We start from the raw sequence: 15340 nt of genomic DNA on the forward strand, positions 1-15340 counted from the left end.
AAACTTTCCTCCAGTAAGAAAGTCAGACGCGCTGGCATGGCAGCATGGGGCTGGCAAGGGTTGTCTGGGCCGAGTGACAAGGTAAACAAAAGTCTTTTTTTCGAGCGTGAATCTGCTCAGGAAGTAATAAATGAGAGCCTGAGATTGGAAGGCCGGACTGGATCGCCACTCCTCTTAGACAGACGGTTGGAGGGTGGGAGGAGGGACGCACTGTGACCCCTCAGCACAAGATCTAGTATTTCACCTTTTCATCCCTCTTAGCCGATACCATAGAAACAACCCATTTGTATTATTCCGTTGAACAGAGGGAATTACAATGTCACAGCAAAGCACCATGGGCAAAAGAAACTTTATCCTGAAAAGCTATCTTGAACTCTCAGGAAAAGAAAGAAAGGAAGGGAGGAAGAAAAGCGCCACCAGAATAGCAACAGACTACGAGGAAGAAATCAGTTTAGAAAAAAAAATTTTTTTTTTCAAGATCTTTTGGCTTCATAGGGAAAAAATTAAATTTCACAATGTTTCTTTCTTTGTTTACTCCTTTTTTTAAACCAGATCACAAATACCTAATTTACAAGAAATTAAGTAGAGTTGTGGGTGTAGATGCATAGGGTGCTTTGAGGCCCTGAATTCAATTGGGAGCACCAAATATATAAATAAATAGTAAATAAACAAGAGAAGAAAAGAGAAAAGAAAACTAGGCAAGTCATTTTCTGCCTCCAGATGCTTTTTTGTGTGTGTAGAAAAGGGTTGTTTAGAGTTTTGTTTGGGTGGCAATCACCATGGTGAATAGAAAGAAAAAAGGAAAAAAAAAAAGGCAAGATAATTAAACTCCCCATCAGTCACAGTTACACAGCCTCCTGCGTTTGTCTTTCAGGAACTGAAAGATCTTAGATGCACAGGTTAAAAATAAACTCAAACACAAACTTCTTGACAAGAGTGTTTATATGCTTGGGTTTGACAGTATTTATTTCTGTAGTTCCTGAATTTTAAAATTTTTAAATTGCAACATTTCAAACAAGAATGAGAACTTGTAAGTGTTACAGCTCTGAGGAGAAAGGCTTCCCCAGTGGAAGTGTGGCAGCTCCGCAGGGTAAGTTTCCCCCACAGAAATGTTGATGTTCTGAGAGGAAAGGCAGCCTGGCAGCTAGGAGCCAAGGAATACCACAGTCACACCACACAACAAACCTCACACAAGAAAGACACAAGAGGGTGGCCGTCCCTGCTCAGGCAAGAAGTAACAGGACTCGGAGCAGAAGACAGGCTTTATATAGGGTTTCTTGGGGGAGGCGTTTTTCCAGGGGTAGAGTTTTCCAGGGTGGGGATTGGTGGGATTTCAAGTCCTGAGCTTAGGGCAAGCCCAAGGTGAGATTTCCAGCTCAGGAAGTGAATTTTGCTGAGTTTTCAAAGCTCAGACCTTTTACCCTACAGCAATACATTTTTTTAAATTTTTCTTGGAAAATTTTATTATTTTATGTGTGTTGGTGTTTTGCCTGCTGTTGTGTAACGGTTTCTTCTGGGGATTGAAACTTGGCAGCCTTAGGAAGTTCCTTACAGGAAGGAAAACAACTGAAAATAACTTGAGGAAGTCCCTGAAACTGACCAGATTCACTAGGCCTCTCCCTACCTGAGTAAATAATAAAAGCTGCGAGTCCCTCTCAGAGGAAGTGTAAGCTGAGATGCAAAGCAGACTCGGAGAGGAGAAAAGGAAGCCTCTGGAGACCAACCAAGCAGACTTCAAGAGATTTAGATCAACTGCGGGCCCTTGAAAAGGACACCCTCCAACCTGGTCAGCTGCCTGCAGGCTGTACAGTGTGCTCCAGACTTCCAGCTTTTGTGAGCTGTCATCCATGCTGGGGTGGGCTTTGGTGATGCAGCTGACTTTGAGTCATTTCTGCTCCTGCAAATAACTCCTCACCCATTTTCCTGTAAGTAACCTAAATAAAAATTAGGGCTCACGAGTCTGGACTTCGGTGTTACATGTACTTTGGACTGTTGTGGGCTCCCTATCTGGGGTGAATAGATACGTGTATGTGTCTCCCCAGGAAAAATATTGTCACACAACACGAGCATGTATGTCTTTGCATCAAATTCATGCCTGATACCCACGGAGGCCAGAGGAGGTGGTTGGATCCCCCTGGACAGGAATTGCAGATGTTTGTAGGTGCTGGGGATCTAATGGAGGTCCTCTGGAAGAGCAATCAGTACTCTTAGCCCCTGAGCGATCATCACTCTAGCCCCTCTTTCCTCTAACATGAACCCTTAAGCTAAAACCACATCTCCTGGCCCTTACTACTCCCACTCTCTCTCTAAGTATTAACTATAAAGCTAATGAGCTCATACACAAGCGTGCATGTTTTGAAATGTGTGCATGTGTGCATGTGCGTGCGTGCGTGCGTGCGTGCGTGCATGTGTGTGTGTGTGTGTGTGTGTGTGTGTGTGTCCATTTTGGTGTTTTGAGACAGAGTCTCTTGTTGCCCAGACTGGCCTCGAACTCATGTAGCAGAGGCTATCCTTCAAACTCTGATCCTCCTTCCTCCATCTCCCAAGTGCTGGGATCACAGATGTCTTTTAGTATAGCTTTTATCAAGTGCTTTTTAAAAACACTATTAAGGAAAGAAAATTAAATTGCTAGGCATGGTGGCTCATCCCTAGGATCCTAGCACTGAGGTATGAGAACTACAGTGAGCTCGAGGCTAGCCTGGAATACATAGTGAAATCCAGGAGAGCTGGGGTTCCAGAGCGACAGAGAAAGGGGGGTGGGGAGCGCGAAATATGTCACAAGTTAAAAACAAGAAAAGGTCATTACTTTGGTAACTTTGTGGAAGTAGAGGTGAATTATTTTTCCCTGCTTGTGACAAAGGGAGAGAACAATAACAAAATTATTAAACAGTGGGTTACTAGTAAACAGCCCCTTTGATTGCATAAGCTCTTCCATGGTACCAGAGTCAACAGAAAAACAAACAGTCCCTCCAGCACCCACCACCATTTCCCCTCCCTGGGACTGGCTAAGGGGGGATTCAAGAGAATAGGATCTACATTAAAACTCCCTTTATGTGTAAGTATCCTGTGTGGTGAAGTACCTTCCCTAGATGGTCTCCTGTCATACGAGTTAGAATCTTTTATGGTAAGTCTTTCCACTTTCCCAAGATCAAGGGACCCCTGCTGATACCTTAATCCAGTTCTGCTAAGAAATCCGGGGTTGAATCTCCCTGCTTCCCCAGCCATAACGACCTCACCCCTCCAATAGTCACCAAAAACCCTGTACATAATTTTAAATCTTTTGAAGATTTAAAATCTTCAAAGCAATCAAAAGGACTATGAAAACATCATTTTTTTTAAATGCCTTGAACTGGTGGACGCCATCTTTCCTACCTCCACCTCCTCACCGTCTAAGCCTTAAATTCTGAGGGATGCCTCTCATTAATTATCCTGGCACGTCTCCTCCAGGCCTCTCTTCTATATAATAATAGCTGTCAACTTTCTGTATCACCACTGGCTTGCTGCTGAATGCTCGCTGACAATCAGGATCACGGAAAATCCTGTAAGCAGCATCTGATACATCGAAGTTGATTAATGTGCCGTACACTGAGCCTGCTAGGCTGTACATTGCAAAGGATTTTTGAAGAAAACTATGCTATTAATAAATGTGTTGGAAGGAGATTTTCCCTCCTGGGCAAAACCCAGTACTTTTTAATGTGGGAGAAAAGAGCCCTACTTAAAGTACCCTAATTTAATCAGCAATAACATGGAGTTATAGTCAGAAGCAAGAGCCTGAAAGAGATGTTTTCTCTATTAAAATACCTCTATTTTAATCAATGCACCAGGAAGTCAAGGAGCTTATCAGGAGTCACTTCCCTTTCAACACAAGACCAGCCCTACGTTATCAGTCTTAGCTGATAGTACTTTAGAAGTGACGAGCAGGACCTGTCCTTGTGGCCTGACTTTCTGTATTGCTCAAGATTTTTAAAAACAAATAATAAAATCTCACATCCAACCACCAAATAGGAGAGGCATATTTTCCCACATGTGGCCAACTGCCATGCTGTACTCAAGATGGGGAGAAAGGGACATGAGCAGGGCAGCTGTCCTATGGAAGAGTTGAGTTTTGTGTTTTTACTATTGATGGAAGGAGTTCTGACACATTCACAAAAGTAAAATAGTATAATGAAGCCTGTGTATTAGTAACTCAGTATAAACTGTCAGATTTGGGCAATTTTTATCTATCCAGGAATTGGATTGGGGGAAGTCAGTGTAGGGTGTACATTCATGTGTTTACATGTTTTTGCAGAACTGTGATCTTGTTTATTGACAAAAATGCATATCTTCAGAGACACCAAATGAGGCTATCCGAAGCCCTTAGCAAAAAGTCAGTGTATTAGTCAGGATTCTCTAGAGTAGCAGACTTATAGAATGAATATTCTTTTAGGGGATTTATTAGAATGACTTACAGGCTGTGGTCCAGCTAATCCAACAATGGCTGCCTATCAACAGAAGGTCCAAGAATCCAGTAGTTCAGTCCACGAGGCTGGATGTCTCAGCTGAAATCCTGAAGAACTAGACTCTAATGTCAGTGAAGGAATTGACTTGTTATCAAGGTGAGAGCAGGCAGGCAAAGAGAAAAAGCTTCCTTCTTCCATGTCCTTATATAGGCTTCCAGCAGGAAGATTAGAGGGAGGTTTTCCCCAGCTTAAATGATCTGGATTAAAAGTATGTCCTCCGACCTCAAAGATCCAGAATAGAAGTGGATCTTCCCACTGCAAATTAAGCAAAATCCCTCACTGGTGTGCCCTCCACTTTGGGATATTAGTTAATTCCAGATGTAATCAAGCTGACAACCAAGAATTACCATCACAGCTAGGTACAAAACAAGCTCTCAAAAATGCCAATTCCTTTTAATGTTATCAGACATAGAAATGCATTTGCTATGTAAAGAGAATGACATTTTCAAGGTTCAGCTCTCACAGTTCTTTCCTTACCTGCACTTGTAACATCTGTAAATGATCCGTTCTTTAAATGGGATGTTCATATTCTTCTTACAATATGCCATTAAAATTCTCTTCCCTTTTTACGTGGCAGTGTCGAAGCTATTATATTATTCATATGCAAATATACATTTCACATTATAAATAAGGAGAAAAGGCACAAGCTTCATTATTCTCTTTTGCTCTTGTGAATGTGTAAAAATTCTGTTGATGGATCATGAAAAACACAAAACACAAGTTTTCCACACCCACATGGTGGTTGTCTGATGTGGGTGGCGGAAACCAAATTTGTATCTGCTAAAAGAACAGGAAGTTATTAACTAACTGATGAGCCACCTCTCCAACCCCCACTTTTTAAATTTTAATTTTATTTGTGTGTGTGTGTGTGTGTGTGTGTGTGTGTGTGTGTGTGTGTGTGTTCTGGTGTGTGTTGTTGCACATCACAATGTGCATGTAGAGGTTAGAGAACAACTTTCAGAAGTCTGCTTCCTCTCAGTGAATTCTACATATTAAACTCAGGTCCTCAGAGAGAGAGAGAGTCTCAGTGTGTACCCCTGGACAGCCTGGCACTCCTTATGTAGATTTGACTGGCCTCAAATTTAGAGAGATCCACTTGCCTGGCTAATGATGGTCCTCTAGCTTCATTTTTGTGTCTTGGTGAAGTAGTGTAACCTGTGACTGCTGGATAAAGGTAAAATAACAGGTTTTGCTGAAAGTAAGTTCATCGATTGAACTCCCAGCTTTCCTTAAATCCAGCTATATTTCTCATAGGATAATAGTATTTAAAAGGAAAAAAAATGCTAATAAAAGTGAATTTCCCATTCTCCCCCCACACCCTTTCTCCTCCTCCTCCTCCTCCTCCTCCTCCTCCAGGAGAGACTGAAGTATTTTGCAGGAAACAAAAGCGGCTGAGAAGAACAGAGCCCCTTTCCTCGAAGGGCTTCAGAGCTCCCCTTTGGGCTCTTTTTTCCAGAAAGACCTCCCACAGAGCCAGAATCTGCTTGCTCTGCTGGCTAGACAAGATGTCTAAGGGACGTGCATTATTCAGAATAGGAAATAATACTGGAACTTTGAGAGGACTTATTTCCACCATGGAATGCACTTACTTCCATCATGGCATACACTATCTGTTCCCTTCTCCCTTAATGATCACAGACACGAAGGAAACACTGAAGTAGATGTTGAAAGAGGGTGAAACAGAGTGAAACCTAAAGCTTTGAAAAACTGAGGGAAGAAATTTATAACACAAGGAAACGTTTGCTGTTTGCCTTCTATTTGGAATTCTAGTAGGGTGCATCCTTTACTACCAACACCTGTTTTGCTTTGTTTTCTTAGCGCCCCCCACCCCAAAAAAAACCCAAAAAAAACCTGAAAACCAAATGGTTAGATTTTTCCACACAAACATAGTAAAGGGGAAAATGCAGTTAAAAAACAAACAAACCATATAACCATGTGTTACTTTTATTTATTTACACTAGATATTTTATTTATTTACTTATTTGGGTTTTTCAAGACGGTTTCTCTGTGTAGCCCTGACTGTCCTGGAAATCCATCTGTAGACCAGGATGCCTTTGCACTCAAAGAGCCATGTTGCTCAAATCCTAAATGGCCTTGTAATAAAAAAAAAAAAAAAAAAAAAAAAAAAAAAAAGAAAACAGAGCCAGATATTGGGGTAAATGCTGAAAGATCAGAGAAACAAAGAATCAAGCCACGGCCACGTCTCACCTCACCAACTCCATGAATCCTCTGACTGAATGTCTCTGAGTCCTCAGCTGAAAGGAGTCCAGCCAAAAAGCGCCCTCCAGATGAAAAGGCTTCTAGCCGAAAAGGCCTCAATCAAAAAACTTTAGTTCCTGTCTCCTCATGCTTTATATACCTTTCTCTGCCCAGCCATATTGCTTCCTTCCTACTGCTGGGATTAAAGGCGTATGATTCCCAAGTACTGGGATTAAAGATGTGTGTGCCTTCACTGCCTGGCTCTCTCCTAGACTGAGTCAATCTCATGTAATCCAGGATGGCTTTGAACACTCAGAGATCCAGACAGATCTCTACCTGCTGAGAGCTAGGATTAAAGGTGCCACTGCCTGGCATCTATGTTTTATCTAGTGGCTTGATCTGTCCTCTGATCCTGAGGCAACTTTTATTTGATACACAATATATCACCACAGGAAATGGGAGCTTTTAAACAAAATACCTTGAATACACAGATCTGCCTACCTCTGCCTCCCATGTGCTGGGATTAAAGGCTTGTACCACTACCACCCGGCTATTTATACTTTGCAAGTTATTTTCTGGTGTGAGGGGTAGAACCAAGGGCCTCAAACATGCTGGGCAAGCACTCTACTACCAAGTTCTGAAGCAAATGTTATTTTAAATTCATCATGCTTTTCCTTAAATGACTATTTAAAACTTTCAGATCATTTAAGGAAAACTAGTCTTAGTGTTTTGCCTCATGGGATTTGGGGAAGAAGGCTTAGAATAGAAAAATAGGTTCAATGGGGCTACAGACATAGTTCAGCAGTTAAGAGCAAGTACTGCAACAGAGGAGCCAGGTTTTGTTCTCAGCACCCACATGCAGAGGCTCACAACCACTTGTTATTCTGATTCTCGGAGTTCGAGACCAAACTACAACACAACAAGATCCTGATGGAGGAAGAATGGGAAAGAATTGTATTTGACTTGTGGACTCATCAAATGTATTTATAACAAGAAAATTAATACAATAATGTGCATCTTGGCTATAGGCAGTGTATTTTCTTACACCAGATCATGAACTCAAAGCCAGCCTGGACTACCTACCAATGTCAGTGGTTAGAGCACCCAGGAACATCTCTATAGTCACCCCAGCATCCTGAGGAGTACCCTTAACCTTTTAGTGTGCTCAACTCAGGCAGAGCCGGGATGTACGATTTCAGCACAGAAAAAAAGAATTCTAGGACTAGTCAGTACGAGGCAGAGTTGGGATTTTATTTAAAATAGGAAGAAAGGTTCTCAAGAAAAGGACAGAGTATGTGAAGGCACCAGCCTGGGCTTCTCAGAGTTTCAGTTTTTTGTTTCACAACTTACCATGGATTTTAAACAACGGCAGGAAACGGACTCTAAAGCAGTAGTTCTCAAACTTCCTATTGGTATGACCCTTTAATACAGTTCCTTGTGTTGTGGTGACCCCCTAACCATAAAATTATTTTTGTTGCTACTTCATAACCGTAATTTTGCTACTCTTATGAATCTCAATGGAAATGCTTTTGGAGATAGAGATTTGCCAAAGGGGGCACAAGTTGAGAACCACTGCTCTAAGGAGACCCTGGTTATGGATTTTCCTTCTCTATATCTGTGCACCTGTAAGCCTAGAATCTGGGAGGCAAAGGAAGGATCATATGAGTTTGAAGCTAGCCTGGGCTACATAATGAGACCCCCATTTCTAAAAATCCTGTATCAAATGCCACATAAACATTAGCAGAAAAATGCTCTCAACTCCACATCTCTTCAGACATAGTGTGAAAGATTCACCCTTCAAGAATTGGACTTCTGTGTAAGGCCCTTTTTTACTGATGTGATTTGAGAAGTCCCGAGATGGTCATATGACTGAGCAACCACAGGCCTTTCTTCTTCCCAACTTCAGATTTGTGTGGCTTTGAGATTACCAATCATGGGGGCAGTGTATTCTGTGGTGAGCAGTACTGTGAGTTCCTTTTCTTCTTCCTTCCTCCCTCCCTCCCTCCCTCCCTCCCTCCCTCCCTCCCTCCCTCTCTCCCTCCCTCCCTTCCTTCCTTCTTTCCTTTTTTGCTTTTTGGTTTTTTTGGGGGGTTGTTTGTTGTTTTGGGGTTTGTTTGGTTTTTTTTGCCTTTTTATTTTGAGATAGTCTTGATAAAGCAGGCTGGACAGATTCAGGTTAAATTATGGGAGGAGAAAGTTGCTCTTCACCCCATAGTCTGGTTGAAGCCCCTTCACCAGTTGAGAAACAAGAATTCCAATATGATTAACTGCTTAAGGCCTTCCTACCTTCCCAGATGAAAACCTCAGCCAAAGCCCGCCTTGCGCAATGCTGCTCAGCAAGCTCCAATCTGTACTACATGAGCTCCTGTCTCAAAAAGCGAGCAAACAATTGGACATGGTGATCTGTGCCTTTCATGCCAGAACTTTGGGAGGCAGAGGCAGTTGGATGCGTTTTCCATGTTTGAGGCCAGCCTAATCTACAGTGAGACTCTGTTTCTATCAAAACAAAACAAACAGCAAAATAGGCAAACATAAAAGCATCTTCCCTCACATTCCCTCACATTCATGGCTAACACCTCTAATAATAAGACTCATTACAAGCAAAAAGTGCAACAGATTTGATGTGTTACACGACATGGGAGCCTTCAGAAATGGGAATTTAGGACTCCAGGAATCTTCATTTTAAAACATTGCTTTTTATTCGGAGGCAAAGGGTACGATGATCTAATGGTAAGAAAATGTGTGTATGGTGGGATAGGGGATTAGCCAGAACTGTTTGCTCAGATGCTTCTTGCCCTCTGCATATAGGGTAAGACCAGCTGGAATCCTTACCAATCAGCTGGCTAGGGTCCTTTCCTCTACCTAGATAGGAATGGTGAACAGACAAGCGGCAGCTCTTTTTTTGGGTGCTGGTCTTAGAAGATTTTGTAGCCCTCGGCTTCTGATTAACAGTGAGCAGCAAACAGCAGCTGATAGTGAGGAGCAACAGCAGGTGACACCTTATTGGACAGTTCCCTTGCCTACTGCTGGGGAACCCACAGTGACAAAGGTGACCGCTCATGTGTTGTTGTCTAGGAAGCTGGACTTTCCCAGTCCTTAACAGCTACTAGGATTACTGCTCCTGAGATCCCTGGTTCTTTGGGTTTTATTGTTGTTGCTATTGTTTTTGTTTCTGTTTTGGGGGACAGGGTTTCTCTGTGTAGCCCTGGTTGTCCTACAACTTGCTTTGTAGACCAGGCTGGCCTCAAACTCAGAGATCCACCTGCCTTTGTCTCCTGAGCGCTGTGATTAAAGGCGCGCGCACACACACCCTGCTGACCCCTGGTTCTTTTTGTTTGTTTGTTGAGACAGGGTTTCTCTGTGAGGCCCTGGCTGTCCTGGATCTCACCTGTAGACCAGGCTGGCCTCGAACTCACAGAGATCCGCCTGCCTCTGCCTCCCGAGTGCTGGGATTAACATCGTGCACCACTAGTGCCTGGCTTATCCCTGGTTCTTAAGTCTGCTGCTGCTTCTAGATTGTCATTAAAATCACAGGTCCTGCTGCCACTGCCTCAGCCACTGCTCTGATGTTGGCTCTGGCTTTGGCTGTCACCACTGATTCTCAACTGCTGGTTCTTCCAAGTGGACCTGGGTGATGTCAAGGCTGCCAGCAGATTCCATGGTCCTGTGCTGCCACAGTTTCCGCTTGCTGCACTCTAGTCCACAAGTCTTCTGAGACACTGGCACTGTCTCTGTTGTTACTGCACACTGCCACCTACTTCATCCTACTCAACTAAAGCAAAACAAAACAAACAACAAAAAACCCACCGTTTAGCCGGGTGGTGGTGGCACACACCTTTGATCACAGCACTTGGGAAGCAGAGACAGGTTGATCTCTGTGAGTTTGAGGCCAGCCTGGTCTACAGAGTGAGATCCAAGACAGCCAGGATTGTTACACAGAGAAATTCTGTTTCAAAACAACAAAACAAAACAACAAGCCCACCATATCAGAGATGCCTTTTACTGAGCCTAATTATACAAACCAGGGGACAGCATACTGTTCCTTCATTAGGCCTCTAGGGAAAATGCTCCCCTCTGGCCTGTGTGGAAACGGTTGCAAAGTCCAGCACAAGCTGTTGGAAATAGTCATAGCAGAAGCCATGTAACCTGAGTTTTGAGGGTCAAAGCCCGGGCTCTGGTGATTGGAACAGGTTAGGTTCAGCCAGCCACTCATCCTCAGTATGCCTTATGAAGAGCTGAGCAATGAGAACAAGCCAAGAGATGAGATTTATCCAGGGCAGCCATGTTGCAAAGAATAGATAAAGAAGTCTAATGACCCATGTCTGTCTTTAGGGCACTGACAGGAACTTTTTCTGCCAAGATTAAAGGCATGTGCCACAACACCCAGCAAGAGCTTTTGGCTTAAATCGAGGGCAAGAGCTATGTATAATTAAAGAGTCCCAGTCAAGGTGTGGTCCCACTAGTTATTGCCTCAGCTGTCTGTACAGTGGTCCAAAGTAGTTCTTATTGATTGAGAAAAGGGAGTGATTTTCAGTAGATGATTATGTCTGCTACAGGGTCATCACCCTCATGCATCATTGCCATCATGGGGTGGGAGGGGGAGCTGGATCTTTCCCATGAGGCTTTTTTCTTTTTGGTATCCAAGATAACTACAGATTTCGAACAGTGACTTATCTCCGTCCCTTCTGCCTTAAAGGTGGATGAGATAGGTTAGACAAACACTCCTTGAATGATTAATATAATGACTGGAAAGGGTAAGCAGATGACCCACCATAAAGGAGGCAGACAAAAGGAAGGTAGAGATCAGGTTTCATGAAGCTTTGTGTTGTTTTGTGTGTCCAGGTGAGCAGTCAATGCTTTTGAGCAAAGGTAACTATCATTAAATGACTGTTTGAACCACCCACCCCTTCCAGAGCTGACATCCTCAAAGAATCTGTGGAGTGCCTAAAGTGGTTCATGCCAGCATTTGGGCAATCCAGCTGACTATTTAGAAAGAACTTTTTACAAGGAAGCAAGAAGGACAGGAAGGTGTCCAATCACCCTCTTCTCCAACATTTTTGCTTATTTACAGAAAAATAAGCATTAAAAAGAAGGCTTCCCATAAGAACAGTAAGACTGGAGCTGGAGAGATGGCTCAGCAGTTAAGAGCACACACTGTTCTTGCAGAGTTAGGTTCATAGCACCCATGTTAGGGAGCTCACAGCTGCCTATAACTCCATCTCTAGGGGAAGCTGATGCCTCCATGGACACCCCACATGTGGACATACCCACATACCCACAGACACACATAAACACAATTTAAAATAGTAATAATAAATCCTAATAAATTATAACAATATTGATTTTGAATGTTTAATGATGTTTTATACAAATGCCAAACACCCGCCCAACCCCCTAGGGGAGATAGGTCCGTTTAACTGTTTCCAAATGAGAATCTTTGAATCTGGTATCAGAAAACGTAGGCCAGAGGAGGTCAGAGATTGACCCCCTCCCCTTTCTGTAGTTTGCATTTTTGCTGTTGTTTTGTTTTGAACTTCTTTCATCTTAAAATATTGAGTATGCATAGGTACCCCATTTGGGGATGTCATGTTTTGAGTCACAACAGAAACAAGTAATAAAAAGCCAAAGAAACTGAGCTGTGTCCAGAAATCTGGTCTAAATGGGACTTTTTTCCAAATGACCTTTCTTTTGTAACTAACCCCAAAGACAAAGATCCAACTTGTCTGAGGTAATCCCGTATATCTTGATCTTGTACCATCAAACAAACTACTCTATAACATAAACCAGTCATAAAGCCAATAAAGCAGACGTGGATCCAAAAGAAAACTGCCAGCCAAAGAATTTCTCTACTAGAGACAAGCCCTTCAAGGTGTTACTACTAGGTGCAGAATAAGAAGTCAGCCAATGGAGACCATTCAGGGGTCTTCCTGCTCATTTGTCCATACTTGTCCTGATCAAGGGGAGGTTAGCCTGAGTAAAAGACATGCAAAGCCTCTTCTTCATGTGGCATAGCTGGAAAGGCGAGTGTGATGGCTGAAATGTCAGAGGCCACGGAATTAAACAAGCCAATAAGGTGCAAGAATTTAAATGTTAACTTCTCCGTAAATGAATAAAAATAATACATGCCCATAAAACAAGATAAATGTTAGTGAGGTATTAGGACCAGGAAATAAAAACTAAGATGTAGCTTTCTGCTCCAAAAAGGGTAAAACCACATCACACACAAACTCTTCAGAATCTTGGAGAACTCAATGAAAATTAGTAGTGCTTAACTTCTACAGGGTCAGAACCTCTTTTTGTTTTTTAATTTTATTTATTATGTATACAGTTTGCCTTCATTCTAGAAGAGGGCATCAGATCTCATTATAGATGGTCGTGAGCCACCATGTGGTTGCTGGGAATTGAACTCAAGACCTTTTGAAGAACAGTCAATGTTCTTAACCTCTGAGCCATCTCTCCAGCCCCCAGAACCTCTTAGGTTTTAACAAGGAGCCAGGCAGCTGCACTAAACTCACAGCATAGACTCTGTGTTGACTTGAATGAGAATGACCCCCCCCCCACACACACACACACTCAAAATAATCTTTGACTACCTTGAAACTTTCATTTCTGGAATATTCCACTTGTAATGAAATCAATAAATGACCCTCTCCATAGGGTCATTTATTTTGTGTGTGTGTGGTTCATATGTTCATTTTATCATAGACTCATATGTTTGAATACTTGGTCCCCAGTTGTTGGAACTGTTTGGGAAGGATTAGGAGGTGTGGCCTTGTTGGAGGAGGTGTGCCACTGAGGGTGGGCTTTGAGGTTTGACAAGCCCATGCCATTCACACTTAGTTCTCTGCCTTGTGGATCAGATGTAAGCTCTCAGCTACTGCTCCAGGACCATGACTGACTGCCTGCTGCCATGTTCCCCACCACGATGGCCATGTACTCTAATCCCCTAGAACCATGAGCCCCAAATTGAATGGCTTCTTTGATAAGTTATCTTAGTTATGGTATATTGTCAAGGCAATAGAAAGTAACTAAGACAGACTTCTATATGCATTCTAACTGGAGCCAAGTCTCTGGGCCTGCTAAGTCTGACTTTTCTTGGTATCACAACTCATTTTTTTTTTTTAAATCCTTCTTAGATGTGCATGGTCTCACTTAGGAGGCAGAGGCAAGTGGATCTCTATGAGTTCAAAGCTAGTTTGGTCTACAGTGAGATCCAGGCCAGCCAAGGCTATGGTAATGAGACTCTGTCTTAACAACAACAACAAAATCCCTTCCTTATTCAGATTTTTTGAGGGTGTTAGCTGTTTACTACTCTAATTGGCCATGAGAACCTGGGAGAGCAGGGCCTAAAAATGAGGTGGAATGAAGTCTCATGCAATGGCCAACTTTATTCAGAGTAGCAGACAATTTATACTCTCAGGGCTAAGAGGAGTCACATAAGTCAAGTTTACAATCACAAGGACAAGCCAAATGTGGCAAAAACATGTTTTTCCATAGAGGCATATGAATAAATAACAATAGCCAGCTGTAATGAATAACATGATGCCAACTCACTCCTATCTGCTACACCTGGGAGGGGCATGAAATCACATTCCAAGAACAATTCTGTATTTTTTAAAAAACTAAGGTCACAAGACTCTTGTCCTGTTTTCTTGGAGTTTTCTCACAAGCACTCAGAATTCCTCTTGCACCACTCTATTCCTAGACCACATTTCGACAGTTAACATGGTTGGCTTCATGAAAAAGGATTATATTATAAGGAAGATTTTAGTACATACATTAAAGTGGTTTGGGGGCTTTTTTTGCTTTTGTTATTTTGTTTTTCATTTTTAGATAAAGTCTCATATTAACCCAAACTGGTCTTGAATTCCTTATCTTCCAGTCTCTACTTACTGAGAGCTGAGATTACAGGTATGTGCCACCATGGCCAACTCCAAACTGGCTTTCTATCAGGGCAGTTTACTCTCTAGCTCAGGGTTCTGTCCCAAAGACCCTTTCTTCCTGTGCTGTGTGCTGCTACCCTCACCCTTCGTCTTAAGGCAACCCTCTCATCCAATGACAGGGAGACGTTAGTGATCTCTATTACCAAGAATGGTGTCCACACCTCTTGTGGCACTGGCCCAATCTCACGAGCAGCTAGAAAGATGCTGGGAGGAAAAGCATGGCTTCAGAAAGAAAACATTTGAAAAATTACTTTATTATAAAGTTGATGAAATTGAAAAACAAATATTAAATCTGGCTGCCCAAAATAACTAATTTAACAGTCAACACTTAAATTTTCTCTTTTTTTAAAATTATTTTTTTATTTTTTATTTTTATGTGTGTTAGTGTTTTTGCCTGCATGTATGGCTATGTGAGGGTGTTGGATCCCCTGGAATTAGAGTTACAGACAGTTGTGAGCTGTCATGTGGGTGCTGGGAATTGAACCTGGGTCCTCTGGGAAAGTAGTCAGTGCTCTTAACTACTGAGCCATTTTTCTAGCCCCTTAAATTTTCTCTTGAGATATTAACAATACAGGGCTGTCAATGCAGCTCAGTAGTGGTGTGTTAGGTAGTTCAGAGGGCATGAGGCCCTGAGTTCAATCCTTAGTACTAGGGGGCAGGGAGAGAGAAGGAAAAAGCAAAACATTAGTTATATATCTC

Source organism: Peromyscus maniculatus, chromosome 6 (assembly GCF_049852395.1).
Source record: "Peromyscus maniculatus bairdii isolate BWxNUB_F1_BW_parent chromosome 6, HU_Pman_BW_mat_3.1, whole genome shotgun sequence".
Taxonomy (NCBI): domain Eukaryota; kingdom Metazoa; phylum Chordata; class Mammalia; order Rodentia; family Cricetidae; genus Peromyscus; species Peromyscus maniculatus.